We start from the raw sequence: 26,635 nt of genomic DNA, 5'->3' as shown, positions 1-26,635 counted from the left end.
GGCCGATAGATTTGGTAATTAAGCTGAATATTGAGGATGATGAAGGCATTCACCCTTGTCATGGAAGTGGTTCAGATTATGATAGGCAGCTGAACGGATAGGGCATGGAACCATACTTTGGTGAGATATTGCTGATGAATAATCACTAAACATGCAGACAAGAGTGGGCTGTCTGACATTAGGGAAAGCATACGGAACTCTTAACAAGTCCAAGGTACTCTCTGAAACCAAAAAGAACCTACTTAAAAAAAACCAAACACCAACATTCTGGGTGATGCTATATAGCTGTGACTCCGGGGATGCCACTATCTCTAAAGAATCTAAGTTGCAGGTGACCCAAAGGGCAATGGAGAGATAAATAGTAAGAGGAAATAGGTTGTAGCACATTACCAACGATGGCTTGCTTACATGAAGGGTAGGAAAGATAAGATAATCAGCTGAAAATGGGGCAGGCTAGCAAGAGGGAAGGATGGATAATGGGAGCGTTGCACTGGCATTCATGTAGTGGGAATTTTTTTCCTCACACAAAGACCTAAAAGAAGGCCTCCAGTTCATTGAATAGACTACTTAGAGAAGGTTTTGGGGAAGACATGGACAAGAGATGAACCCACATCATTAATATCTTGGATTGATATACATTTAGTATATAGAAGCAGCCTCACCTTCCCAAGAAATTAATGGGACTTCTGGCAGCTCGGTAGAGCAGCAAACACCATGAGAAGCAGCCAGAAGTTGAAGACAGAGAATAAAAAATGGATGGATAGGGCACTAGTCCGGTCAGGCTCGACTGAGTTCAGATCCAGCCTTCCTAGCTGGGTGACCCCGGGCAAGTCACTTTAACCGCTATCTGCCTCAGTTTTCTCATCTGTTAAATGGGGATAATTGTAGCACCACTATCCTAGGGTTGCTATGATAATACATGAGATAATGTTTGTAAAAAGCTTAGCAAGTCTTAAAGTGCTATATAAATATTTTTTGGTGGTTGTCGTTCAGTCGTTTCAGTTGTGTCTGACTCTTTGTGACTCTATTTGGGGTTTTCTTGGCAAATATGCTAGAGTGGTTTGCCATTTCCTTCTCCGATAGAAATACAAGTTATTGTCATTGTACATGAGTGGCATATGCATTGAATCCACGTCTCTGAGGCTGGCTCTTGCCCACACTAGCCTGTGGACACTGGAGGTGATTTTCCTACCCTCTTAACTCTTAACTTCCACCTAGGGAAGGTAGAAAAATAGACATGTGGTAGCTCCATTATACTGAGACCCACTGCTCGCCTGCAAGCACACAGTTGACAGTATTTCAGGAGAAGCTTTAATTAAAAGGAGGAAAATAAAACAGGAAATTTTGAATGAACAGCCACTAGTCATCATGAGGTCAGAGATTTAGAGCTGGAAAAGGCCTTAGAAATCCTGTAATTTAACCCTCTTATTTTATGGAGGAGGAAACTGAGGCTTAGGAGGGTGTAAGTGGATTACCCACGGTCACAGTAGTAATAACTAGTAAAGTCAAGATTTGAACCCAAGTCCTCTGGTTTTGAATTTGGTATTTATTCAAATATTTAGTGCTATCCATCTCCTGTCAAGATGTGTCTAAGTCCTCAGCATATAGGTTGTCTGCCCCCTCCCCCCAATCCTGTTTTGGCTTACTTCTCCCACCTGGTGAAAGGGTGGTGGTGATGGTGACATTTTTTATTCTCTGTCTTCAACTTCTGGCTGCTTCTCATGGTGTTTGCTGCTCTACCGAGCTGCCAGAAGTCCCATTAATTTCTTGGGAAGGTGAGGCCAAGTCTCACATCTTTGGTCATTTGCTTCATGCCAAGTGAGGGCTAATCACCCCAAAGTCCTTATCTTCTTTCCTCTCTCTCTCTACTTAAGTGTTTATCAGGTACCTGTAGCATTAAGTACTATATATGTCTTTTGGGAGCAGACATCTTAATTTTCCCCAGGTACTCAGATGGAGAAGGTGAACACATTCCAGTCCTCTGTTTCTGTCTGTCTGTCTGTCTCTCTCTGTAAGGGGCATGTCAGAAGCAGCTAGGTGGAGTAGTGGATAGAATGCCAGGCCTGGAGACTCATCTTCCTGAGTTCAAATCTGGCCTTCGACACTTACTACCTCTGTGACCCGGGGCAAGTCACTTAACCCTGTTCGCCTCAGTTTCCTTATCTGTAAAATGAGCTGGAGAAGAAAATGGCAAATCGTTTCAGTATCTTTGCCAAGAAGACTCCAAATGGGGTCATGAAGAGTCGGACATCGACTGATGATGCCTCCCCAATGTGGGCTATGACTGGATAAGCACAAAGCTTAAATGTTTCAAAAAGTACACTGGGAAGGAGAGCACGGAGGAGAGGAGGTAATGTCTCTGGGAGAAAGCTCTCCCCATGGCCTGTGTTGTTTTGCTGGCATTGAAGGTGGTCTTATTTTCTTTTCCTAGTCCATGTCTGAGTGTTGCCTTTATACCTGACTAGGGAATCACAGGATATTTGCACCCAATTATGACACAAAAGTGGAAGAATCCTGATTTCTGTTAGTGATGCAAGAAGCAGTCAGAATTGTGACTCAGACATTGGGGCACATTCTCTATTGCATATTTGTGTTCTGCGTTTTATATTCACCCAAGTGTGAAGCTCTATGATGGAGAATGGGAATAAAGGACTAGCAGCCCTAACTACCAGAGGCCAGGAATGAAGTTTATGCAAAGATGGTATTTTGGGATGAGTGAAAGTGCATTTATTAAGCACTTACTGTGTGCAAAGCTCTAGGGATACAAACAGAAATAGTGAGACCCTCTGGGGGAAACAACGCATAAAATAAGGTTCAGCCAAAGGCGGATGGAAAGATTTGAAAGTCTGAAGTGTACAGCAGTGGTCAAGGTAGATGTCAAGGGTCAGGGGTCTTTAGGTTACATCAGTAGGTGAGACGACAGTGACAGGGGTCATAGGGTATAGAGTCAGGTGAATGATAAAGCCTGGAGGACTTTAGGAGGACCAGTGGAAGGGTGGTTGGCAAGACCTGATAGTGGTGGCCCTTCCTCTGACTGGAAGGAAAAAAAGATGATTGTTCCCATCTCATCCAAGTGTGTGAGTGGTCACGAGGTCCAGATGGGTGGTTCTAGGTGGCCTAGGGCCCTGGGAGGGGGGGAAAGAGAGGCAGGGGAGAGAATGTCCTCGGTGGTGGTAATTCTTTCTAATGCCCTGCTGGCCTGGATGGGTTCTGAATGGTTGGAAGAGGGAGTAATAGGGAAAGGGTGTGTGTGTGTGTGTGTGTGTGTGTGTGTGTGTGTGTGTGTGTGTGTGTGTACGCGCCCATGCTCGCATGTGCAGAAACAATGATTGGGTTCGCTGTACTTTATGTTGTTTATTCTTTCTTGTTTTCTCAATGCCACTACTTAAAGTAAATTGCTTGGCTTTTACTATGAATGAGGTCTGAATGATTCATAATGGCTAGATCCAAATAGAAGGAGTTTCTAGTGGGTGGGGGCTGAGCCAAGTCAACTATCTGCAACATGAGCCCTGAGTAGAATCTCACAGAGATAGAGAGAAAGCAGTTTTGGGGTATTGCCTACCCTCTTATTACATAGATATTAGACATGGATTACTATATATACTGAAACTGGGCTATTATTTTTTCAAAGGGTTGTGAATGGACTGACCATTTCCTTCGCTAACTCATTTTGCATTTACTGTCTGCTTCCTATAATTAGCAACTTGTTCTATTCTGTCTTGTTCTCCAATCACTTGTGCCACACAATTTAGTTCATTGTATAATAGCTATTATGTATAGAATTGCCTTGTTTCTTAATTCACTTCAATAAAAAAAATTTATCAAGCAATTACACTATGCTTGGCAAGTGCAAGTGGGTTAGAATGACAAAAAAAAAAAAAACAAAAAACAAAAAACAAAAACAGTCCTTGCCTTCAAGGAGATTACATTGCAATGTGTGTGTGCATCCCTAACTAAAATGTGAGGTTACAGTTGGGTTCATTTTTAGGCTCGTTAGCACAAAGCTCACATTTCTTAACTGTGTAGTTATGAACATATGCGAATATGTAGCACCCTATTGATACATTCAGGGTCTCAGAAACTATTCAGGTCAACTATTTATTCAAGAGCATTACTCATGAACCCCTATATTCCACTGGATCTCTTTCTGACCTAGCCAGGTATTGAACATAGGGTATCATAGTAAGGCATAAGAACATGGAACACAAAGTAGATAGTAATGAATTATAATCAGTCTGAGGCAGTAACAGAATGGGAACTCCCATTCAAAATAGCTACAAAATACATAAAATACCTGGGGATCAATTTACCAAATCACACAAAATACAATGAAAAAAATGTCAATGAAAAAGTGCTTCTTAAAGAAATAAAGAACAGCTTAAATGGTTGGAGGAATATTCAGTGCTCATGACTGGGCTGTGCCAATATAATAAAGGTGACAATGCTAGTGATTTATTGAATTAAACAAAATAAATGGCAAAATTCATCTGGAGATATAAAAGTTCTAGAATACCAAAGATAATAATGAAAAGAAGTAAGGATAAAGGTAGAATAGCATGTCCAGACATCAAGCTATATTATAAAGCAGCAGTCATCAAAACCATTTGGTATTGGTTAACAAATAAAGAGGTAGATCAATGGAATAGACCAGACAAAGGTAAATCAGAAACAATGGAACTTAAAAGTCTAGTGTTTGATAAACTGGAAAGCATGAATTACTTAGGAAAGAGTTTCCTATTTGATTAAAAGCTGCTGGGAAAACTGGAAAGCAGTCTGGCAGAAATTAGGCTTAGACCAACACCTTACATCATATTCTACAATACATTCCAAATGGATGTAGGACCTTAATATTTCAGAACATACCATAACAAATGATAAGAGAAGCAGATTATGTGCTCTTCACAGCTATGGGTAAGAGATGTATTTTTAAGTAAACAAGGGGTAAAGGCAAATACAACCATCTGTGAAAGCAATGTGAGATTATGTACATAAAGTGACTAAAAACGTCCATACCATTTGACCAGGGAGTCAGCTAACAGACTTACAGCCCAAAGGAGGTCATTGATAAGAAGAAAATCCCCACATATACTAAAATGTTTATAGCAGTGGGTTTTTTTTTTTTTTGGTGTGTGTGGGCAGTTAGGTGGTGCAATGGATAGAGTGCTGGGCCTGGAGTGATTCATCTTCCTGAGTTTGGAATCTGGCCTCAGACACTAGCTGTGTGACCCCGGGCAAGTCACTTAACACTGTTTGCTTCAGTTTCCTCATCTATAACAATGAGCCAGAGTAGAAAATGGCAAACCATTCTAGTATCTTTGCCAAGAAAACCCCAAGTAGGGTCATGAAGAGTTGGACCTCACTGAAAATGATTGAACAAGAACAATAACAACATAGAATTGGAAATGAAATAGGTGCCCATTCATTAGGGAATGGCAAAATTGAGGTACACGAATATAATGGAATGTTACTGTGCTTTAAGAAATGGTGACGATGATGCATGCAGAGACTCCTGAAAAGATCCCCATGGACTGATGCAGAGTGAAGTAAAAAGAGCCAAGAAAGTCATGCACGTGGCTGTAAGAAAGTCAAAGGAAAGAGTAATTATTGCAGAGCGAGCAAAAGTGAATGCTGCAAAACTGCGAAGAAGGAGCTTGGCCCCCCAAAGAAGAGATGTGAGAAGACACCCTCACCCTACTTCTTTGTGGCATGAGACATTCTTTTCATATTTTTTGGTTGGGTGATGGCATTGGGTAACGGTACTGACTGGTTTTGCTAATTTTTTTCTCTTTGAAAACATAATTTGCAGATATGGGATGGCTCTCTGGGAGTGAGGGAAGGGGTGAAAAAGAGTGTTAAAATAAGCTACAGGAAGCACTCTGGCATCTCTTCCCCAAAACTACTTCCTCTCATACTCAGGCCTGGGGAGATGCGCGTCCTGCTCTCTGCTCCCCTTGCTCCCTTATTGGCCTGGTACTGCAAGCTAGGGAACATAAGATGACTCTCAATGTCTGATATGCATTTAAATCTTGATGCCTAAAAGACATTGAACCTCAGCGCTAAAGCTGCTAAGCACGGAAGCCTTTAAAGGTGGCTTCTAACAACAGTAACCACAGCGCAGGGGGATGCCAGCAACCTGTGTAATTGCTGAAGACTAGAAAAACACCTCCCCTAGGCTTCTGCAATCTTGTCCTCTCTGGTCTCGGCTAAGAAGCCTGTCATTCTGGCAGCTAAAGATTCTCAGCCTTAGGCACCAAGCTTGTTAGAGCAAAGGGCAGGGTCCTCTCTGCTAGCTAATGCCCTCAGGCTGAATCTTTTCTCAGAACTTGGAAAACTGGCCCGAGGAGAGCAAATGACTTGCTCAAGGTCACACAATTTTTGAACCCCCGGACTTCTGGCTACACCATTTATACATATGTCATGCAAAAAAGTATGTATTACAGTTTTTGTGCATCTTTTCATCCTGGAGAGCTGGACTGTCTTTATCTAAACTTTGCTCTTTCCCCAGAACCCAGCACCTGTATTCAGCAAAGTGCAGTTGCTAAATAAATTATTGGTGTTGTGGAGCAGTCAGGGGAAATTTGAGAAGATAGGAATGATAGGGCACATTTGTACGGTTTTAAGGTTTGTAAAACACTTTATATGCAGTATCTCATTTGAGCCAACCACCAAACCTGTGACTGTATGTACCATAGGTATTTTTATCCCTATTTCATAAATAGGAAAACTGAGGCTCAGTGATTTGCCTAGGGCCACACAAGTGGTAAGTACCAGAGACAGCAGACTAACTCCCAAGTCTTCGTGGCTCAGAGGTCAACCCCCCAAGCCACCAGGCCAAGCTGATTCTGGGTAGGATAGACTAGCAAACTGAAAGCCCTGTGGTTGGCTGGACATGCTTTATTTCTTTCTCTGTTTTTTTCCCTTGTGCCCAAGCCCAAGGAGATGTACATATGTAGTCTGGAGCATGGGGTAGCAGAAAGGAAAAGTGAAAGAGAAAGTGGAGACAGGATCTGACTCCAAGGAAGAAATGAGGAAGGTAATCAGTGATCCAGCATGACTGACCTCTGAACCCAAGGGGTCAAAAAAACCCAGGTACCCAAAAGCTCTTCCAAGTTAATGGTCAGAGACAAACCAGGCTTAGATAGTAGTGAAAGGATGAGTCCCTATTCAGAGAAGGGTCCATGGCTCTGGCCAGCAAGAGCTGCAGTGAAATTCTAGAGCCTTAAATCCCTCTGGAACTTACCTAGAGAGAGGCAGGATGGTACCGTGGTTGGAAGGCTCAATTTGGCATCAGGAAGGCCTGATTTCAATTCATACTTTCAAACTCTACAAGCTGTGGCACTATGGGATTATCATTTAATTTCTCTGAGGATCAATTTCTTTACCTGCAAAATGGAGGTTGAGGAATCTACCTCCCAGGGATTGTCGCTAAGTGGTCTAGTGGATTGAGCACTGGACCTGGAGTCAGGAAGGCCCAAATTTAAATCCAGCACCAAACATTTACTAGCAGTATGACCCTGAGCAAGTCATTTAACCTCTGTCTGCCTCAGTTTCCTTATTTGTAAAATGAGGGTAATAATAACACCTACCTCCCAGGGTTGTTGTGAGGATCAAATGAGATTATTATTATTATTTATCACATATTTGTAAAATGTTTTGCAAACCAAGCCTTAAGGTACTATATAAATGTCAGTTGTTTTCATTAAAATGTTAAGAGTTGGGAAAGACTTTAGAACCGTCTAGGTTAAGGCCTTCATTAAGTAAGAAATTTTAATGATTTGTTTTGTTTTTTAAGTGCAATCTTTTGTTTTTACAGCCTTATCCAGAGAGCTATCCTTTGTAACAGTTAAGGCAAGGAGGGGGAAGGAAGGGGAAACCATTTTAACCAAGACTTAGAGGAGACTGTGTTCTGTTCTCAGAGTCCTTCATTTCTGCAAAGAAAGGAGGGAAGGGGGCTTTCTCACCCCTTCTTTGGGACCCGAGTTTGTTAATGTCCTCATTTGACAGATGAAAAGATGGACCCGGAGGGGGACGGTAACTTTCCTGAGGTCACATACTTGATAAATGCTGGTGGTAGGATTTGAACCCACACCTCCTGACTCCCAAGTCCCGTATTCGTTCCACAGCACCGAAGCACCATAGTGAGAGAATCTTCCCACTGATTCCCACTGAGGTGGACAGCTGTTGTAAGGATGATTTGGGAAAACTCAGGAATTCAGCCCTAAACTTCTGGACTGTCCCTGGATACTCCTCTCTTTTGAGGCCCAGGGCATGGTGGGGTGGGAAGGGAATGGGTTACCTCTATGTCCCCTGAATTCCACTGCTGGAGAAGAATTTGCTAGTTAACCTTTGTCCTCAAAGATTGGCCAGAATTCTTATTTTTAAAACTGCTGTGGTTTGTCTAGACCAGGCCATGGCCTCTGAATGGCTCTGCCCTTTAGACCTCTGCCAGGCGCCTGCAGGTCCCTGAATCAATGCTGAGTCCCAACATCCCGGGGGTAAAGCCAAGGCCCATAAAAAAGTTATTCCAGTCAGCCAGCCAAGCTTCCTAGACCCAGACTCTGCCATCCCCAGCTAACAATGGAGACAAAGAGGTGCCCTCGCCGAGTTCCTGCCTGCCCCTTCTGGCTGTGTTTGGAGTCACCGTCTACAGGTTCTCAAACAGACCTCTCCTCCCCCATCCCTTCTGGTCACTGAAGGATTCTGAGGCTATGAATGGTTATCTCTCGTCTGCAGGGTCCACCCTTCTCTTCCTGTAATGGGGAGTGAAGAGAAAAGAAGCATCCCTTGGAATCCACCTCTCCCAAGCCCTAATTGCCTCCAAGTTTCAGCTCAGGTGCAGCCAATCACATGAGGCCCTTCCTCATCCCCAAATCACTTTGTTTTTAATTATCTAAACATACAGGCCTCAGTTTCTGCGTTTAATCAGCCAACAAACATTTATTGAGTGATTACTGCATTCCAGACATTGTGCTAAATGCTGGGGATGCAGAGAAAGGTGCCCCTCCCCCTCCAAAAGTCCCTCCTTTCAAGGAGCTCCCCCACTCTAATGGGGGAGATGACAATGTAGTTGGGTTCTAGGGGCAGAGAAGAGTTAGAAGGTTATTGCGGTGTTCTAGGAGAGAGGTGATGAGAGCCTGAACAGGGATGTGGCTATCTGAGTGGAGAGAATGGAACTTAGCCTGGAGAGATGTCATGAAGGTAGAAACAAGTTCTGGCAATGGATTGGACAAGTGGGGTGAGTTAGGATGGCAATGAGGTTGTGAGGCTGAGGCATGGGGAGGATGGTGGTTACCATATACATAGTAACAGGGAAATCCAGAAGAGGGGGCAGGCTGGAGTGAGTGGGGTGGAGATAACGATCTCTGTTTAGGGCATAATGAGGTTGAGATGCCTGTGGACATCTGGTTCAAAATGTGAATGAGGTAGTGGCTGACGTGGGATGAAGACCAGAAGAGACTAGGGATGGAGGTATTATCTATCTATGTATCTATCTCTCTGTGCATCTATCCATCTATCTTCTATCTATTTATCTATGAATCTATCTTCTATGTATGTATGTATGTGTCTATCTGTATATCTGTCTATGTGTGTATCTATCAATCTATATTTATCTATCTTCTATGTGTCTATCTGTGTATCTATCTATCTCTATCTATCTATTGATCTCTCTTTCTCTCTGTCTATATCTAGCTCTCTCTCTCTCTCTCTCTTTCTCTCTCTATTTAGGAATCATTTGCAGAGGCATCATCATCATCATCATCATCATCATCATCATTAAACCAATAGGAACTGATACGATCACCAACTGAGAGTGTCTAAAGAGAAACTAGAAAAGGGCCTAGGACAGAGCCTTGAGGGTCACCCACAATTAGAGGGCATGATATGGATGAAGAAACTATAAAGTGATTATGTTGGACTGCATGGCCTTGGAATTCCTTATAATTCTAGAGCTATCTAAAGCCTTCCTTGATTTCTCCCCCCTCCTCCAGGGGCTAGTGCCCTCCCTCCCCAAACCACATTTACATATATACACACATGCACACACACACACACGTACATATTGGTGTATACATACGTATATGCTATTTGTGTGTGCACATGCTATCTCTTCTGATAGATTATAAGCTCCTTGAGGGCAGACACTGTTCACCGTATTCCCAGTACCTAGCACAGAGCTGGGTACCTGGTCGGTGCTAGCAAAGGCTTGGGGCATTGAAGGAGGCTTTCTTTCCTCTTCAGTGCCTTGCTCCAGAGGTCTTTAGCTGAGTTTGCTGTGTTTACAATACTGTGGCTGGAGGGGCAGAAAGGAATCCTAGGTCTTAGAGATGGTAGGGCCCTTAGGAGTCACTGAGTCACCCCTCTCATGTTAATGGCCCAGGAGGAGGAGGTGAGCTGGTCAACATCACCCAGCTTGTAAGTAGCAGAGCTGGGGATGGCACCCAGGGAGGTGTAGCTCTAGGGACCAAGGTCCATCTCCAGTCTCCAGGAGTTTGGGGGGGGTGCCCAGGATTTTCACATAGCAGCAGAAAACAAGCTCACAGAGAAGATAAAAGTCCCCCGCCCAAAGGCTGCATCTTTTCCCCTGGCAACCTTCTCCCTGAAGTATTTTCCTCCAACAGACCAAACTCTCAAAATGGGGAAAAACTTTGCTGCCTAATCTTCCAGCTGGGCCGAGGCACTAATCAGATCCTGCCTCTCTGCTTTTTAATTACCTTTGAAGCAGCTTAGGTCCCACATGGCCCCTTTTCAAAAACAATCTATTAGCAGGCATTGGTGCGTGTGGTGCCCTGCCTGCCTGCCCGCCTGCTTGCCAGGCCATAGGCCCAGGAGAGGGAAGATGGAGGAATCTGGAAGGCCCAATGGGTATGGGGGTGACAGGCCAGGTCAGGCCAGAAGGCGATCCTGCAGCCCTGTGTTAGAGACATCTCCGAGAGAACAGGGAAGAGAGAGGCAGAGCTTCGGGCTTTGGAATGGTAGCATCAGGAGGAGCCAGCAGATAAAAATGATATAATTGCTGAGCTTCAACAGTGGTGGGTACAGTGGAAAGAGCATGGCCCTGGAATCAAGGGACACTGGTTCAAATTCCCCATCTCATGTGACCTTATGTTTCCTTGGATGTGACCTTGGGTATTTCACCAAACCTCTCTGGCCTTGGTTTCTGCATCTGTTAAATGAGGGGATTGGATTAGATGTTCTCTTTGGCCATCTTCTGGCTCTCGCTCCATGATGGGGATGCGCTATTGGAGGAATTTTAGGCATCTTTGGGAATTCATTGGAAGGCTGAGCCTTTTTTTATCTTTTTATCTTCAGGGCTTAACCCAGGCCTTATACAAATCAGGTGCTAATACTTGTTTGTTGAATGAATGAATGAATGAATGAATGAATGAATGAATGGAGTCAGGTTGACCAGGAAGTGAACACCCTCAACCTTACAGGATTATCCATCTTGTGAAGTGATTATTGGAGAGCTATCTGGAACACAGAATTCTCAGAACGATTCTCTTAGCATTTGGCCCCCTTTGTCCAATCCATCTGTGGCAGGCTCAGGGCTTGGTAGCAAGGTGCAAGGGCTCTGAACCCCTGAAAGATCACTGAGTCTGGAGTCAAAGGTCCTGGATTCAAGTGTCAGCTTTCATACATGAGTATGACCTGTGTGACATGGGGCAAATCACAACCTTTCCTGGCCTCACGTTCCTCACCTGAAAAATAAGGGGGCTGAATTATTTGCTAAGGTCCCTTCCTAGAGCTATAAGCCATATTGGCCAAAGGAAGCCGAGTTAGGTGGTGAATGTACCTCTGTAAACGCAGAACTTCTTCCAGGATCATGGGGGGCTTGGATTGTCCCTTCTCAGACTCCCCTCTGTTTATTCCAGATCTAATGCTGTTTTCCATTCTGTCTTATTTCTCCTGGGACTTGGAGCTTGAGAATGTGCTGGGAGCAGAAGACACTGATTTGAGATGAAAAGTATCACAGATTCGGAGCTGGAAAGGACCTTTGGGGTCATCTAGTCCAACATCCTCTCATCTTCCCTGATCCCCTTTTTGAGATGGGGAAACTGAGGCCTAGACAAGTAAAATCATTTGCCAGAGATCACATAGATGATAAGTAGCAGAACCCAGATCTGAACCCAGATCTTATTGATTCCAAATCTAATGCTTTTCTCCCTAGACTGGGCTTCCTCTCAGTGCTGCTTCCCAGGAGGCACCATAGGTAGAGCGGTAGTCAGTTCTCAGGAGTACCCAAGTTCAAGGCCATCCTCAGACACTTACTAGTTATGTGACCCTGAGTAGGTCACGTCACCTCTCTGCCTCAGTTTCCTCAACTGTAAAATGGTGATAATAATAGCATCTACCTTCCTGGGTTGTTGTGAAGTTCAAATGAGATTATATTTGTACAGAGCTCGGCACAGTGTCTGGCACACAGGAGGCACTTCATAAATGCTTGCTTTCTGCCTTCCTTCCTTCCTTGTCTGCCACCAGTGTGGCTTGGTTAATAATTAACATGAGCACAAAATGGACATGCCGTTATTTCTCCGGGCTCTCTCTGTGTCTAGTCCTGGGGTTCAGACTTGCCCTGTTTTGCCAAGCCTCTGATTTGCCTGCCAGGATGAGGTTGTGTGGCTGGTGGTAAACAAGGTAGAATGAGGGGATCAGGGTTTTAGATACCCTCCTCTTCCAACCCCTCAACAGGCACACAAATTGACCCTCTATGTAGCTTGCACACAAATTGACCCTCTATGTAGCTTTGGGCAAGTAATTTTTGCTCTCTGGGCCTCAATATGTGAAATAAAGTTAGACTCATTAGATGACCTGACATGAGCTGAGTGAACAAATGAATCAAGAATGAATGAAGCCCTAACAAAGACCCTTCCCTCAAATTAACCATCTGCTCTTAGATAATCCCTTGGACAGAGACACCGGGACCACACACACCGATTTGTCCATTTAAACATACCCAAACTTCCCCCACTGAGCGGTCTATTCAAACCTCCTGCACCTTGATCCATTCAAACATCCCTGCCTCCCCTGATTGGCCGGTTCAAACATCCTCCAACACTGCCCTCCCCTCCTTTCTCATTGATTCATTCAAATATCCCCCTAGGCTCCTCTGGTTGGTTTATTCAAATGCCTCTGATTGACTCATTCAGGCATCCCTAATCCTGCCTTCATTGGTCTATTCAAACATCCTCGGTCTCCCTTGGTTGGTCAGCCAAAATATTTAACAGATGAACCCGTGGCTTAACCTAGTCATACCTGGGTAGCTGCAGATATCATTGGGGTCAGAGAACGAGAGTTTGAGGGTGACCTTGGGCCAGGGTCCTGCCTCTGTTTCTTTCCTCATCTTCAGTAAAGTACTCCCTGCTAAATAATAGTAATAATAATAAACTTCCTAATGAGAGTTGGCCCAGAGCAGAACAGGCTGTCTTAAGAGATAGTGGGTCCCCCATTACTCCATTACTTGGAGTTCTCAAGTCCCTAGGAGGTGCAGCTACTGAGAATCAGGGGATATGTGAAGGCACTGGCTTTTCCCCACACGCTGGCAGCTCCAGGAAGTCTCCCATTTACCATTCAAAGCCTACACCTTGTCTACTCTTGCCCTATCCAGCTTTGCTCTGTTTCCCCCTCCCAGTGGTCTTTCAACCAATCAGGAGTCATACCTCCTTGCCCACATTTCAGAGCTGTCTGCCAGGGGACCACCATGTCCATCAGAGTGTGTCATTACACATATGCTGAGGATGACATAGTGTAGTAGGTCTCAGAGCCAGGGAGATCTGGGTTCAAATCCTACTTCTGGCATTTACTGGCCAAATGAACACAGGCACGTAGGAAATGGCGAATTCCCCGGATTCTTCTCAGCACCTAAAAGAAGGTAGCATTTTGGGATGATGCGGTAGATGCTGAGCGTTTTCTTGAGTCTTCCTGCTGCTTCTCCACGCCAACTGCCATGATAGCAGCAGGGTTTGGGGTTTCACAAAGAAGCAGCTTCTAGATGACTCTTTCTTCATCCCTCCAGGTGGCATCAAGACTTCCAGTGAGGGACGGGAAGGATTGGTGTGCCCTGCCATTAGTACAAGGAGACTCCTGAAATGCCTTTTCTAATTTCACGTTTGGTTCTTCTTGACCTCAGGTAAATAAATACCTCTCCCTAAATGATTCGTCTAAGTGGATTTGCCCTGATGAATTGGTCTAGGCTCAGAGTTGACCTTGCCAGCTATGTGCCAGGGACTGTGCTAGGCACTTTTACAAATATTGGTTGGAACTGAATGGTGACAGGGCAGAGGAGTCCCCAGCAACTGCTGTAGTGTCCTTGGGTGAACAGTAGCAAGAGGGCTGGACCAAGTCTGATCCATTTTCCCAGAAGCCATGGACTGGGAGTTATGTGGACAGCGCAGAGCAGAGGTGAAATGTAAAATGCCTTAGCAGCACCACAAATTGCTTCATGTCTGGATTGTTTTCAGTATCAGATGACTGGGTATAATAATAATTAGGACTGCCTTTTGCTTAGTTTATGTCATGCCTGTTTATTGACCGGCTACGTGTATTTGCGAGTCTTCTGTGTTTTAGCATTTCCTCTGTGTGATGGAAACAAATCAATGCCCGTCCCGTATCTGATTCAGATTGTACATTGAGAGCCTTTTTGCTTCTCACTTTGGGGAAACCCTAACCATGAAACTAAATGTATGCTTTGAATAATTTGTCTCTGGGGCCACCTGGGTAGGGATTTAACTCACTAAAAAATGAAACTGAAAAGAGTCTAGTCCCCTTCTCATTGGAGGCCAGGCTCCTTCAGAACTGAACCTGGTCTGACCAAATATGTGGGTGCACAGAAGAAGGGCCCCTGAGGGGGAGAGAAAAGGTGCAGTCCCCTAGATCCTCCATGCCCTGCTGGGATTCTCAACATTATACCCTTTACCTGGTATGTGAAATAGGACTGAGTGCCTGTATTGATATAGGACTGCAGGAAATTTGGATAATACCTGGCATTTGCTTAGTGTTTGCAAAATATCTTTCATTTAAGACTCTAAAGCTCACAGCTAACAGCTAGTGTCAGAGGTAGCATTTGAACCCAGAACTTCTTGACTCTAGGTCCTGCAATGGAGCGCCTTGTGTTTTTCTAGACTGTCTTAGATTATTCCTCCCTCCACCCCCTAAATCTCTCCCTCCTTTCACCCTGATGCTGCTATTGGCAAACAACAGTTGTGGAAAAATAAACTTGGTTAATTTCTCTGGCTTGTAAATACCCCATAGGGAGAGTCAGCCGTCCCACCCCCGCCTCAGCTCCATCACTGACTCTAATGCATTGTCTGACACTTTCAATTTATTTTTCAATTCCTTTATCATCAGAAATGACTATTAAATTTCCAGCATAAATACCGCTTTACCAAACTGAATTAATCTTGGGGAGGGGGAAGGGAGGGCTGAGGGAGGCAGGCGGCTTATCTGAGCATCTCTGAGCATGTTAACCCCTTCATCTAGTAGCCCCTCCATACTTCCAAGGATTCCAGATTTCTCACCAATAAGCCAACGGCGAATTGTGGAATTCTTAGATCGGGGATCTCTGATGTTGGTTATTCTTTTGCTTGGCAGGTGTTTAGGGAATGCAGACTCATTTTCAAACACCTTGTAGTTCTAGAGAATGGAATTTGGGAAGATCTGAGTTCAAATCCTGCCTTAAACGCTTGCCAGACAATTGTCCACAAGCAATTCAGTTTCCTATTTTGTGCCTCATTTTTTTTCATCTGTGAAATAGAAATAATAATACTTGCAATACTTACATCACAGGTTTATAGTGAGGATCACATAAGACACTCTATAAATAAATGTTTTTTTTTGTAAATGTTTAAGAGCTATATCATCACACCTTCATCTTGTCTTCCTTTGTTCTTGAAGAGCACCAAAATGATATTGCTATATCGGGGTCAAGGTGTGGTGTGTCCAACTCTGGCTGATCAAACCAATATGAGCTCGGAAGGCTCTACCACAGCTCAGGCATAAATAGTCCACGTGACCTTTTAGAGTGGAGAAGGCATATATATATATATATATATATATATATATATAATATGTAGGGTGTGAAAAGACATGACATAATGTAATATAATATATAACATACAAAACATAATATGTATATGTGTATGTAAATATATATATGTACATATATACACACATACACACACACATACACACATACGTACCTGTAAGTACTATGGATACAGGATCTGAGATTTCACTGGTATAAAGGTATCCTGGTGAGGAAATCAGTGCAGATAGATGGCTGCTCTTCAAATTTTATTCTTAGGGAACTCCAATGAGAGGTTAAGTGATTTGCCCAAGGTCATGAGGAAAATACATATCAGAAGTAAGACTTGAACCTAGCTTGCCTTGGCTCTGAGGTCAGCTCTCTATCTACTTTGCCATGATGTGTGCATGTATATGTGTATGCATCTCTGTGTATGTGTGTATAATGCATATATATTAACAAAGCATTTGTGAAGCACCTACTATATGCCAAGCACCAATGATATGGAGAAAGGCAAAAACATGGCCCCTGCCCTACTGGAACACCCAGCTTAATGGAGGAGACTACGTGCAAGCAATGACATACAACGAGACCTCTGTATACACATAGACATATATACTGTAAATGGGAGGTAGGGTGGAGAGTCACACACATATGGCATATATCGTTATGTATTAATGATTAGGTATTTTTGAATCTGACTCCCTCATTTTGCAGCTGGAGAAACTGAGGTAGAAGACCAAAGGAGTGAATCGCCAGTGGCATACCTGGAATCTTGCTCTGCTGACTCACCCATCCACTTCTCTTCCCATCCCATCCCACTGACTTCCTGGACCAGATGCCGTCACTCAACTAGACTGAAAAGCTGAGGGTGGGAACTTTTGAAATAGAGTCTTTTGAGTTAACTATTCACTGCATGGACTAAGTTTCTCTAGAGGGAAAGGAGCCCTAGTGACCAGAGATCCCGGGCCAAAGAAGAGGCACTGCAGGGAGTCTGTGGAACAGCCACCCTCTCTCCTTTGGGGAAGTCCCTGCCCCTCCTCCGAACCTGTTTCTTCATCTATAAATAAAATGAAGTTAATAATATCCATGCTGGCAGCTTCAGAGGTCTTTGTGCAGAACAAAGGCACTTTATAGACCTCTAAGTGCTATATGATGTGAGTTGTTGCTATTATTATTCGCATTATGTACATGCAGGAAGGAGTTATGACTCCTTTAGTGGAGGTCTGCCCTCCAACAAAGAAGATTGCAACCGCCATATAACTTAGTAGAAAGAAAGTCACCTGAGGCATATGGACGTTGAGTGACTTGCCCAGATTCACATGGCCAGCAAATGTCAGCTGGAATATTTGAATCCAGGTTACCACTAGCACACTCTATCCACTCCATACTACGATGACAGAATCATTGATGGTATCATCTTTCTTTGTTCCCTCCTTCCTTCCTTCCTTCCTTCCTTCCTTCCTTCCTTCCTTCCTTCCTTCCTTCCTTCCTTCTTCCTTCCTTCCTTCCTTCCTTCCTCTCTCTCTCTCCTCCTTCCTTCTCTCTCTCTCCTCCTTCCTTCCTTCCTTCCTTCCTTCCTTCCTTCCTTCCTTCCTTCCTTCCTTCCTTCCTTCCTTCCTTCCTTCCTTCCTTCCCTTTGTCAGTAGTCCTTTCTTCTTCCTTTCTTTCCTCCTTCTTATCTTCTTCCTTCTTGTCCTCTTTCTCTTCCTTCTCTTTCTCCCTGTGGTATAACATAGAGGCTAGGCTAATGGAAGCCAGTGGATACTGGGTGGATGCTGTGGTAGTCGGTGGTGGTGGTGAGCACCTGGTGGCTCAAAAGTGGTGGTGGAGAAACCCAAATGAATAAATTCATCAATTCCAACCTCATAGTTTTGCTGAGTGACAAGGAATTAGAAATGCATAAAAGAAAGAGACCTAGAGAGAGACAGAGAAGACAGAGGGAAGGAGATAGAAAGGAGCAAACCAGGATTTTTTTGGGGGGAGGGGGCTGGGCCAGGCACCAACCACAAAGAGAAACTCTGGGCAATGGGTGTGGGGGCTCCTTCAGTTGGGCAAGGCAGACACTTTCTTAAGAGGGAAGACAGCAACCTCAGGACACCATTAGGCTGCTGCTATAGAGGTCCCCAACACCTCCCTCCAGACCTTGGGCCATTTATCAGCTTCTTACTTCAACTAGTTCTTTTGGATAGCTAGGTGTTAAAGGAAGCTGTTTCTTCACACTTGGAATCTAAGAAACCCGATGGAAGGGGTTTGGGGGTACAGAGTGATAACCTTTCTAGCAAGTAGATAGATGCTTTTGAGGAGGGAGGCTGGAAGGGGGCTTGAAGCCATCCTTTTGCTTCTGTTCAACACTCAAAATATCACATTAGAGATGAAAGAGACCTTTGGGATTTTAGCATCTGACTCCTCGATTTTTACAAAGCTAAGGCCAGAGAGGGGAGGAAACTATCCACAGGTCACAGGATAGAGCTCATTTAACTCTTAGGGAAACTGAGGCTGAGCTGAGGCAGGGTCAAACGGACTCCAGAGCCTTCTAGATTGTTAGAGCTGGAGGGGATCTTAGCAACCCCTTTCTCTGACCCCCTAATGCTTTTTCAGAGGTCCAGAGACAGTGTTAGTGCAGGGACTAGAACTTGAGTCTCCTGACTCCCAGGCCAGGGCTCTCTCAATCAGACAATTAAAATGTGTTCCCTTCCAGGAGCACAGGCCCTTCCAGGAGGGGAGTCTCAGGTCCCATGGCTCATGACAAGCAGCTGGGGCAGGGGAAAGGGGCTGTTCCTTAGTTTTTCCAGATTTGCCCTAGCTCCAAGCTCTCCCTGAGCCAATAGAAGGAAAATTTGAAAAGTCAAGGAGCACAAATCTTGGAGGAAAAGTAAAAGTCCCCAGGGCTGAGGTGCTGGCCTCCCCTGCCTTGTCCCCCTTGAAATGCCCCCTACCCCAATCTATCCCCTGGGGTGGACCATGCTGAGAGTGGGCAACGACTCCTAGGCCTGAGAAAGCATTCTTCCTCCCTCCAGGTAACCTGGCTCTTATGTCCTACAGGGCCCCAGTTGGCCCCAAAGTGTCCCCTTTTAGCCTCATAGAGGAGCCCACTTCTGAACCATCATCCCCAGTCGAAGCTTCCAGTTGAGGGACCCTTTCCCTACCCACTTTTCTTGGCCATGGACCTGAAGCTGATAGGGGTGAAATGGGGATGGGGATGCTGAGACCACTTGGTGTCTGGTCCTTGTACTTCCCAGCAGCTGTGCTGTCTTTTCTTCCTGGGGGATGGAGGGGAATGCTCTTCAGACTGGATCCTGGAGGGCCACCGATGTTGGCTCAGAAGGGACCAGCTCCTCCCAGATGGACAGAGACCTCTCTTCTGCCCATACACATAGCCAGCTCCACCCCTTCCCCAAGACTCCATCTTCCTTCAGGGAGAACAAGTCCTGGGAGCAGTCCTTGAAACTCCCTTGTCCTGGAAAAAAGATCCATTGCCCCACCCCAGTCATGCCTCTGATAGAGAGACAGAGCGCGCTACAATGAGCGACTGCTTTGGCAGGAGCCTCCCAAGCAAGGAAGAGTTTCCTCTCTGTTTGTGGGTTTTTCTTGACGAAATTGTAACCTTTAGTAACTAGTCTAATTTCTCCTCCCTCTTTCCCATCCCCAATAAAAACAGAATTTCCTAATAGGGTCCAGTTCACTCCTTTGCTGGACACTGAGAACTGTAAGCCTCCTTTCTCTTCCTCATGGCTCCCTCTTCACCTTTCTCTGCATTTGATTTTTTATTTCTCTCTCTCTCCCTCCCCCTCTCCCTCCTCTCCCCTCCCCCCCCCTCCCTCCTCCCTCCCTCCCTCCTCCTCCCTCCCTCCCTCCCTCCTCCCTCCTCTCTTCTCTCTCCCTCCCTCCCTCCCTCCCTCCCTCCCTCCCTCTCCCTCTCCCTCTCTCCCTCTCTCCCTCTCTCCCTCTCTCCCTCTCTCTCTCTCTCTCTCTCTCTTCTCTCTCTCTCTCTCTCTCTCTCTCTGATTTTTTTCCTTCCTGTTTTCCTGTGCATGTCTCTCATTCTTTAACACCCCCCCTGCCCTGGTTTCCTGTGTTTGACCTCTTCCTCAATCTGAATCAGTTTCTGCCTGCTTCCATCTCTCTATTATTTTTCTGTCTGTCTGTCCCTCTTTGACTCTCTCTGATTGTCTCGACTGTCTCTGTCTCTCTGTCTCGCCCACCCCTCCCTCCCTTCCCCTCTCGCCCTCTGCCTCTTACTTTCCATGCCTCCCCTCTCTTCTCTCTCTGCTTTTCCATCTTTGCACCTCTTATTTTCTGTCCCTCTCTTTTGACTCAGTTACTCTGTGGGTCTGTTTTCCTGTCTTTGTATCTCTCTATTTCTTTGCGTCTATTTTTATGTCTCGGTCTTTTTGAAGGAGGATGGAACAGGGAACACAAGTTATTTCCAGAGACAGAGCTCTAATTGGTTAAATAAGGTTAATCTAATTCTTCTGCATCTGGCGTAAATTTGGCTCGAGGAGGGGGGTCATTCCGTCTCTGTGCTCTGGCCCAGCCTCACCTCCTTGCTCCCCCAGCACAGTTTAGGCTCCCCCAGGGTTCCCCTTGGTCCTGGCTGCAGCTGCTGCTGCCGCTGATCTCTCTCTGATTCCCTTTTCCTTTGGCTTAAGTGGAGGACACACGGAGCCAGGCACGGAGCCAGGCACAGCCCAGTTAGCAGCTGAGCATTGGCAGCCGAGGGGAAAAGCTGGCTTTGGAGATTAGCAGCAGCAGTTCTGTGCAGGAGGCTTCGTTAGCATTTATGCAGGAAGCTGGAAAACAGCAAGGCTTTTTGGGAGACGCCAGGGACTCCCCAAGGCCTCCTCCTGAATGGGTGAAGGCCAGGGAGCACTTCAGGGCAATAGAGGGTGTCATCCGACCCTGCTCCTGCCTAGGCATAGCGTGTTACTCCTTATGAAAGAAGGTGTTGTCCTGGAGAAAACTGCAGGATGAAAATGGTCTTAAGCTTGCTAGTACAGCTACGTTTGGGTGATGCAGAGTTACCTTGACTGTTTTCCCGAACTTGAAAATTGGTATACATGATGTGACAACAAATTATATTGCTTATTTAAAATACACGTTCTTTTCCTGAAATTGGTATTGCTTAGGAGACTTCCACACTTGTGTTGGTTGCCCTATGCATAGTTGGCTCAGAAATGAATGTGGGTCTTTAAGTCAAGACAAGTTAACAAGCAATTGGCTACTATGTGCCAGGCACTGTGTTTAGAGCAGGGGCTACAAAGAAGGGCAAAAATCAGTCCCTGCCTTCGAGGAGCTCACTCCCAGTCGAATGGGGGAGACAATAGATAAACAAATATGTACGAACAAGGTCACGGGATAAACTGGAAATAGTCTCAAAGGGAAGGCACTGAGATTAAGGAGGGCTGGGTAAGGCTTCTTACAGAAGGTGGGACTTCAGGGAGCCAGGGAAGCTATGAGGGGAAGATGAAGAAGGAGAGAAATTCCAGGAACAGGGGATAGCCATTGAAAATGCCCCAAATTGGGAAATGGAGTGTTATGTGTGAGGAACAGCAAAAAGTCCAGGGTAACTGGATCACAGAGAATGAAGAGTGTCAATCTGTCACATTTGTGACCCTAGCCCCTACCTAAGGACCCTTGAGTAATGTAGCTGGAGTACTGCTCTCCCTAAGCCTACAGGAAGACAGCATGTCACTCTATAACTTATCCAGCAAGGTTCTGGAAAGCAATTTGAAATTCTCCTATGAAGATGACTAAAATGTCTCTATCCTTTGGCTTAGAGATCCCATTGTTAGACAATGTCCTGAGGAGGTCAGTGACAAAAAGAAAAGCCTCATGTGCACTAAAATATTTATAGCAAAGAAATAGAAACAAAGTGGATGCCCATTAACTGGGGGAATGGCTGAGCTGGTTGTGGTACATGACTATGATAGCATATTATAGCGCTGAATAAGAAAAAATGAATTTGGTGAATACAGAGAAGTACAGGAAGGCTTTTATGACCTGTGGAAACATGTGAAGTTAGCAGAGCCAGGAAAACAATATACACCATGGCCATTTCAATACAAATGGAAGGAACAATTTTTAAAAAAATCAAGATCAATGTTGTGAAATGATAATGACTAATCTTGGGCCCAAAGCAGAGATTTAAGAAGGTACTCCCACTCCCTCTTTGTAGAGTGTGATGCAGAGTACCATATAATATCATACTTTTTTTAATGTCTTTGCTGAACTTTTTTATCCCTCTTTTTTATTGTTACAAGGAATGGTACTTTGGGAGAAAAATAGGAGAGGGATATGTTGGGAAATGCAGGTGATTTAAAAACAAAAAAATGCCAATAAAATTATATATATATAATATATATATATATATATATATATATATATGTGTGTGTGTGTGTGTGTGTTGTGTGTGTGTGTATGTATATTGCTTGTCCATCAGAGGCTGCTGTACTTGGGGTCCTCAGTCAGGGGTCTTGCCTTTTTCTCTCAGGTGCATGAGAGAGATAGCCTTCCTAAGAATCTGCAAACGCCTAGGCTATCACCCCTCCTCCACCAAGCCTACACTTTGGTGATGGAGCTAAGTAGTTTGCATTAACCCTGGTTGGCTGGGTCTGAAATTAATCTAGTGGATGAAGTGGAATGTTGCTCAAAAGGTTAATATATACAATTTACTTGCCTACACCTAGCTCATGAGACTCCACCCCATCTGGCCTTCTGTCTTTCAGCTCATGAACTGCTATAGTCAAAGGATTTGGAGACATGATAGTATGGTTTATTGCACATAAAATAAGGCAGAAAGGAAATAGATCAGGCACCTCATGGGAGCTCCTCCCTCCAGCCATCTTTTGAATCTTGTTCTGTTTACCTTCCAGATCTTTGAGTGGGTGCAGGATTCTACAAACCCTTGACCCAGGGAAAATGAATAAGGGGAGGGCTGGTGACACCGTACCTCAGAGTAACAGACTAGAAAAAAAGAAAGCGGGGCAGATGGTGAGGGAAATCCCCAATCTCCCTGCTTCCCGGCTCAACAGAATTCACAATAGTTGGGCGTCTGGATTTTCTCTCGTTTTGACTGCTGGTCTCCTTGTCTTGGCTTCGGGATCAGGTTTTCTCGTGCCAGGATGGCCTCTGGCCATCTCTCAGACCAGAGGCTTTGGGGCAGCCCTAGTCATGGCTTCTGTGGCTCCTCATGCGGTCCCACCATCTCTGGCAGCAGCTGGAGCAGAAGAACCCCGTGCGGGACTGGCTGCTCTTACTAAAACTCCAGGGCAGCTGGAGGAAGAGGGGAAGCCAGCAAGCAGCATGAAGAGCGTGCAGATCTTCATCCTGCTCTCCTATATCAGGGCTTCTGCCCCCAGGACAATAGAGCTGTCACCAAGGCCATCTTGGAGGGCAGGCAGCCTCTCATGTTCCAGGATCATCAGCCTCTCATCTACCAGATGCTCATCCTCTTCCTCTCTTGCTCTGAATCACCACCCTGGTGGGGCAAAGGGAAATAATATTTCAAAGAGATGAGAGGATAAGGTGGGGACGCAGGTGACAAATCACAGGTTCTCAGAGTTGGAAGAGACCTCATCTGGTCCCTGGTACCTGACCATTGTTATGTGTGCTACAACATCCCCAACACTCAGCCATCCAACCCTGGCTTGATTACTTCCAGTGATGGGTAGCTCACCACCTATCAAAGCAGGTCACTTCTACTTTGTGACAGCTGTAATTGTTAGGAAATGATACTCCTCTTTTAGTGAAAATAAAGGACTAAGACACTACCTGTGCAGTAGATTATTTTGTTACTATAACAATGAATCTTTAGACTCAGAGACAAGTGTATCTCAAGACTCAAATTCTTCTCCCTGCACTATACCCCTACCATCCCCTCACCCTCCTCCAATTCCCAATCGATCCATGGCAGTGGATTCTGGAAGCAAGAAATCAGTTTGGCTTTTTTTTTTTTTTAATCACATTGTGTTAGCATCTACAACATCTCTAAATTAAATAAATTGTTTCTGATGTCCTTTGATGCCTCATTGTGGTGTGGAGGTAACCTTGGGTCTTTTATTTATTTATTTATTTGTTTTATTGATGTATTTTGTTTTTATACCAAAGTAATTTCCCAATATACTACCCCCCCTCCATTTTGTCCTCCCCTTTTAACAAAGAAAAACAGTTGAACAAAACCAACTGACATGGTATTGGAGTCCCATGCCTGAAATGGTCTCTATTCTCATCTCCACCTGCAGGCTTCCCCAATCTTCTTCAAGTCCCAGCTAAAATTCTACCTTTTACAAGAAGTCTGGGGGCAGCTATGGTGCCATAGTGCATACGGCACAGGATCTGGAATCAGGAAGACTTATCTTCCTGAGTTCAAATCCGGCTTCAGACCCTTACTAGTTGCCTGACCCTGGACAAGTCACTTAACCCTGTTTGCCTCAGTTTCCTCATCTGGAGAAGAAAGCACTCCAGTATCTTTGCCAAGAAAATCCCAAATGGGGTCACAAAGAGGCAGACACAACTGAAACGACTGAAAAATAACATAAGAAGTCTTTCACTAATTCTGCTAATGCTGATGCCTTCCTTCTAAGAGTACCCCTGGCACACCCTGTATGTAGCTTTCATGCACATAGTTGTTAGCATATTGTCTCCCCGATTAGACTGTGAGAGCAGGGACTGTCTTTTGCCTTGTGTCCCCAGACCTTAGCATAGTGCCTGGCACATAGTAGGTACTTACTTACAAGTTTGTGCTGAAAAAAAAAAGCATATGAAGAAAGACAAAAGACATTCCCTGCCCTCAAGGAACTTACAATCTAATGGAGGAAGATATCAAAAGAAGCCAAAAGGGGGTGGGGAAGGAAGGGTACCCAGTGCAAAGGGATGATGAAGACCTGCAGCCAGGTGGGAAGTGATGAGGCACCTGCCCTGGGACCCCTTCTTAAGTAGAGGATCTGGGAGGAGCCTTCTGATGTCTACCTTCCACCCTCTCCAATCAGAGGGAGGGAGGGGTTGAAGAACCAGGGCCACTGAGGAGGTAGGAGTTTCAGGAACTCTTGTGGCAGGGAGAATTGATTGCTATGGGCTGTAGAAAGGCACCAAAGTCCCACCTAAGGAGAACTTTATTAGGACTCCATAAAGGGAGCAAAAGCCTTACAAAGCCAGGAGTTAGGCGGCATCTCTTTGCCATAAGTATTCCCTCTACTTGCACCCCACAACTATTTTATTTTTAGTTGGAGCCTACTTTCCCTTTAGACAATTTGTATGGCCCAGGTTTGGGGGAAAATGTTTTACATCAAATAATTTTTTTTTAACCATGCCATACCTTTTCTAAAAGCTAATCAAATCTAGTTGGCTGATTGTCAATGTGGAGCCCATGATGGGGGTTCAAGGGCAACATTACTAGAAGCACAGCCCCTCGGTGCTACCTCTAGAGCCTTGAGAGAGTAAATAGTAAGCACCCCTCTGTGGGACTCATCCTGCAAGTTGGAGGGGGGGGAGTAGCCCCAGATGGGGTTCTATAAATAAATTCAGAAGTAATTTTAGTAGGGAGAGAGCCTAACAACTGGAGGTGGGGACTAAAAAGGCTTGCCAGTAGGAGGTGACAGCTGAAGGAGCTTTGGAGGAAGCTAGGGATTCCAAGAGCGTTCCAGGCGTGGAGGACAACTCATGCAAATGCTTGAGGATAGGCAAAGGAATGCTGAAAATGAGAAGCAGCTAGCAAGCCGGTTTGGCTGCAATGGGACCGTGGGAGGGGGAGTTCTGGGAGCTGTCTGGAGAGGTGCTGTGGAGCCAGCTTGTCAAGTGCTTTAGATGCCAGCGGAAGGGGTGGACTTTATCTTTCAGGCAACAGGGAGCCAGTGAAGATTTTTGAACAGTTGAGTGATGTGGTCAGACTGGTGCTTTTGAAAGATGGTTTTGGCAGTTGTGTGAAAGGTGAATTTGAGAGCAGAGACTCTGGAAGCAGGCATGGGGAAGGAGCCAGAGGCTTAGGAAGAAGATTCCCATCAGGCAGCTGGGCAGTGCTTCAGATAGGGCACTAAGCCTGGAATCAGGAAGACCTGAGTTCAAATCTGGCCTCAGGCACTTACTAACTGTGTGGCCTTGGGCAAGTCACTTAACCCTGTTTCCCTCAATTTCCTCATCTGTAAAATGAGCTGTAAGAAGAAATGACAGATTTACTAGCTGTGTTTCTCTGGGCAAATCACTTCACCCTGCAGTTTCCACATCTGTAAAATGAGCTGGAGGAAGAGATGGCAAATTTACTAGCTGTGTGACCCCTGGGTAAGTCACTTCACCCTGTTTGCCTCAGTTTCCTCATCTGTAAAATGAGCTGGAGGAAGAGATGGCAAATTTACTAGCTGTGTGACCCCTGGGTAAGTCACTTCATCCTGTTTGCCTCAGTTTCCTCATCTGTAAAATCAGCTAGAGAAAGAAACGGCAAACCAGTCCAGGATCTTTGCCAGTCAGATCCAACTCAAAGTTAATAACCCAGCAGGCTTTCCTTGGGAGCGGACTCTCTTTAGTCCTTCTCCTCCCCGTCTAGGCAATGGTGAATGGGTATGCATCCCTAGGGTGTTTTGGAGTGCTTGTCCAGGGGTGTATTGCTAAATGTTTAACAAT

At 45.0% G+C, this 26,635-nt stretch overlaps 1 pseudogene; it reads right to left on the bottom strand.

Annotated features, from left to right (window-relative positions):
• The window catches only part of LOC110206013 (ankyrin repeat and SOCS box protein 13 pseudogene), a 56,817-nt pseudogene that overhangs the window by 12,642 nt on the left and 17,540 nt on the right, over window positions 1-26,635 (bottom strand).

This window comes from Phascolarctos cinereus, unplaced genomic scaffold, assembly GCF_003287225.1.
Source record: "Phascolarctos cinereus isolate Bilbo 61053 unplaced genomic scaffold, phaCin_HiC Scaffold_726;HRSCAF=1367, whole genome shotgun sequence".
Classification (NCBI taxonomy): Eukaryota; Metazoa; Chordata; class Mammalia; order Diprotodontia; family Phascolarctidae; genus Phascolarctos; species Phascolarctos cinereus.
Note: the sequence above shows the minus strand (reverse complement) of the source record. Positions and strands in the feature narration are given on the sequence as shown.